Source organism: Herpailurus yagouaroundi, unplaced genomic scaffold, assembly GCF_014898765.1.
Source record: "Herpailurus yagouaroundi ecotype Mexico unplaced genomic scaffold, PumYag 28, whole genome shotgun sequence".
Classification (NCBI taxonomy): domain Eukaryota; kingdom Metazoa; phylum Chordata; class Mammalia; order Carnivora; family Felidae; genus Herpailurus; species Herpailurus yagouaroundi.
The window spans coordinates 137089501-137094025 of NW_024412376.1; positions in this window are offsets into that span (position 1 = coordinate 137089501).

Below are 4525 nucleotides of genomic sequence, written 5' to 3' on the forward strand. Positions count from 1 at the left end.
GCGGGGCCGGGAGAGGCGGAGGAGGGGCCAGGCCAGGCGGAGGCGGGCCGGGAGAGGCGAAGGCGGGGCCGAGAGAAGCGGAGGAGGGGCCGGGAGAGGCGGAGGCGGGACTGGGAGAACGCGCTGCCGGGAAGGGTGTGTTTTGGAGGAAAGTGATGAACTCAGTCTCCTAGCAGTTTAGCCGAGTGCCTCTGCGTGGACGGGGAGTGGGGAGGGGGTGGGGGAGGAGGAGCTGGGCCGGATGAGTGGGTGGTCTGGGAGGGGGCCAGCGTAGTGGAGGGGGGGGGGGGGGGTGCCCGGGGTAGTGGGGGTGGGGAGGGCGTTGCTGAGACCAGGCATGCGAGAAAGTCTTTATCATCATCCTGAAAGTTCCCGAGGTCACCTCCATTCACGCAACAGCTATTCAATGAGTTCCTAGTGTGCGCAGGCACCTTGTCAGTGCTGGGACCAAGGATGAGTAAACTCAGATAGGAGCATAAAAGTTATGTAGAAATGCTGAGGGTCACAAATAAATGAGAAAATTTTGGAAAAAGAAGAACACAGCGGGAGGATTAACATGACTAGACGGTGGAACAGAATGGGGAGTCCAGAAACAAAATTACACATGTATACACAGCTTATTTCAGAGGTGACACTGTAGAGCAAGGTGAAAGGACTTTTTATTTATTTATTTATTTATTTATTTATTTATTTATTTAATTAATGGTGGTGGTCAACTGGATATCTAGGTAGCAAAAAGGAAAAGAAACTTGAGCCCCTGCTTCGTATCACATACAAATACTACGCATTCCAGGTCAGTTGTAGGTCTAAGTGTGAAAAGTAAAATGAAAATTCTAGAAACTAAGGTAGGAGAACATCTTCATTACTTTGGGATCACTAAACCATGAAGAAGATGCATAGAGTGAGCATGAAAAGGCATGTGCAAGAACGTTTCTAGCAGCATCATCTCTGATAGCCCCAAATTAGAAACAATTTTATGTCCATCAACAATACATTGGATAATACTGTGGTATGTTCACTCAATAATGTAACTAAATTATGATTCATACAGCAATGAAAATGAACAACTGTTATACACATTATGAACAAATCTTACAAATATTAGGTTGAAAGAAGCCAGGCCTTCCCTCCCACCTCCCCCCACCCGTCCCCCACCCCCATCCCTCCAAATACTGGACCATTCCATGTATATGCCATGGTAGGATAGGTAAAACTACAGGGAAAGAAAAAAGATCAGTTGGTTACAAGAACTGGGGATAGGGAGAGGGGTTGACTACAAAGGATACAAGGGAATTTGGGGGTGAGGGAACTGTTCTGTATCTTGATTGAGGTTGTGATAAACACAGCTCTGTTTATGAAAACTCATAGGATTGCATACTCTAAAAGGTAAATTTCACTGCACACAAACTCATGGTACATATTTCAATTTTTATAAAGTTTTTTAGAAAGTTTTTTTTTAATGTTTATTTACTTTTGAGAGAGACAGAATGTGAGCAGGAGAGAGGCAGAGAGAGAGGGAGCCACAGAATCTGAAGCAAGCTCCTGGTTCCGAGCTGTCAGCACTGAGCCCACCGCGGGGCTCGAACTCACCGACAGTGAGATTATGACCTGAGCCGAAGTCGGATGACCAACCGACTGAGCCACCCAAATGCCCCACATATCTCAATTTAAAAAAATCTTAATAAGGGGCGCCTGGGTGGCGCAGTCGGTTAAGCGTCCGACTTCAGCCAGGTCACGATCTCGCGGTCCGTGAGTTCGAGCTCCGCGTCAGGCTCTGGGCTGATGGCTCGGAGCCTGGAGCCTGTTTCCGATTCTGTGTCTCCCTCTCTCTCTGCCCCTCCCCCGTTCATGCTCTGTCTCTCTCTGTCCCAAAAATAAATAAACGTTGAAAAAAAATTAAAAAAAAAATCTTAATAATTAAAAACTTTAAAAAGGAGGCAAGGTTAATCAATGGATGTCAGGGGAAGTGGTGACTTTAGAAAGGAGGAGAGTACCTTCTGGGATGTCCAGACTGTTTTATTGACCCATATAGTGGGTGCCCACATGTGTTCCTTTTGTAATAATTCACTGGGCTGACCTTATGAATTGTACATTTTCTATAGGTTCTATTTCAATTTTAAAAAGAAAACAAATATCCAGGATTTATGATATCTGTTTATAGAGACAGATTAATCATATAATTGTACCAGTTTCTACATAATTACAGACTGATGCAATTGTTGGGATGGAAACAAAGAAATTCCAGAAGGATGCTCATTAGGGGGCTGTCCTGCTCTGGGAGTCTTCCCTACACACATGTGGAGACATGAGGGAAGGACACGGTTAATGTTGCAGGAGGCGGTCTGGAAAATGCTTTTCAGATAGACCCTGGGAGTGTGGTCCTTCTCCTGAACCAAAAGGCCTGAGAGACTGGAGCATAGGCAAATGACAGTGAAGAAGGATGGGCAGACAGAGTGTCCCATCTGTCAGGTTGTCTGTACATTGCCCTGCTTGGGGTTGTTTCATTCTCTCCCCCAGACCGACCTTCTTTCCAATCATGCTAGGACAGAAATTGCAGGACCCAGAGAATCAGAGACCAGGCAGTCTCACTTGCCCTTTGTTTCCTTCTCCTATGCCAGAACTCTTCCAGATGGTTGCTTCAGGGGATCTCTATGTGCAAGGGACTTCCCCAGAGTCTCCTGTAACTGAGATGCCCAAACTGGAAGTCTCTCCAGTTCTGATAATGATGCTGCTGTGACCTGGGGCAGGTGATTCCCACACAGGACCCCAAATAACATTTGTTAGAATAATTGGAGCAGGAACAGTTCGAGCCTCCTTGTTTTGCAGACGAGGGAACAGAGACCCAAAATGTAAGCATCCTTCTCCAAGACACGCAGCTGGTCAGTGACAGAGCCACGATTCACTGCCCAGTCTCCTGACTTTCTAATCCACTGTTTAATCTCCTGTTCCCTCAGCTCATTTCTGCACATGTCCATGGAAGGAAGTTTCATGAACTCTGGTAACCTGTTTCCTTGTGCTAGCAGCCAGCTGTGGTTGGAAAATAAATATTAACCATCTCTGGCATTGATAATGTTGGGTGATGCTTAAAATAATTTGATTTGTTTGTGCGTGTTCTGCTGCTGCCTAAGAGCTATTTCACACGTGGATGTCCTGTTTTCCTTGGAAGCTTTCCCAACTTCCCCAAACACCTTGTCAGTGATTCTAAAACTGACAGTTCCTTTGTATCCAACCCAGGAACAGTTATTCTAAAACTTTCTATTTTGGAAAGTTTAAAATATTTACTAAAATTGACCCCCATGTAACTGTCACCAGGCCAACAATGATCATCCATGGCCAGTCTATCCACTCCCCGCTCCTATATATGTTGAAGGATATTCTAGACATCATATCATTTCATCTATAACTATTTTAGCATGTATCTCTAAAAGGTAAGGACACATTAAAAATAACCTCGAAACCATTATCTCACCCAAACTTTTTAAAGTTAAAAATGTCTTGATATCATTAAATGTGCACTTAGTATTCAAGTTTTCAAGTATCTAGTAAGTACCTTCACTTTTTGTTTGTTTGCTAACAGTTTGCTTGAATCCGGAGCCAGATAATCTTGCCATTGGTTGGTAAGTCTTTTGTTATCTCTTTTAATCTATACGTTCTGCCTCTATTTCCTTGCAATTTATTTGTTGAATAAACTGGGTTATTTGTCCTGTAGGGTTTTGCACAATCTCGGTTTTGCTGACTGGAGTCTCTCAGCACCTTCCTCTGTCACCTGTATTTCCTGTAAATTCACTTCTTTATAATCTGCTCTTCAAAATGTCTCCCTCACTAGACTGTGAGCTCCTAGAGGTGTTTTATTTATCTTTGCCTACTAGGAGGCTACCACTGTAGGTGCCTGGTAAGTGGGTGAAGAAATGGATGAAGTCAGAAGGCCATGTGTTCTTTCCTCATGTAGGAAAAGGGAAGGCACCAGAGTCAGGGCTGAATCTTGGTTCTCTGGGGGAACACTGGGCAAACCACTTAACCTCTCTTGGCCTCAATTTCCTTATTTGTAAAACGAAGCAGTAATAGTGTCCACCTCACTGGGGGGATGTGGGTCTTAAATGAGGAAATACATATAAAATGCTTACTGTAGTGCCTTGCATAGGGTAAGCATTCAACAAGTGTCAGCTATTATTCAAAATACTGCGAGCTTGAAATTCTGTATTAGTCACAATAGGCTAGGTCAGGCTGAAGGAATAAATTAATCCCTAAATCTCAGGGCTTTGTGAAACAAAGATACAATGATTTTTTTTTTTTTTCTTGCTCGTGTTACATGTCCAGAGTAAGTTGGTGGCTGGTATATGCCACCCAGTCCCTCAGGGATCAGGATGATTTCATCTTGTGGTTTCCTTCATCTCAATATGTGGCCTCTGCAGTTACCATGGAAGACAAGAGAAAAGTGTAGCGGCCACACAATGGCTTTTAAATGCTTCTGCCTGGTAGTGACACATCACTTCGACTCAACGTTTCATGAGCTAAAACGCATCAT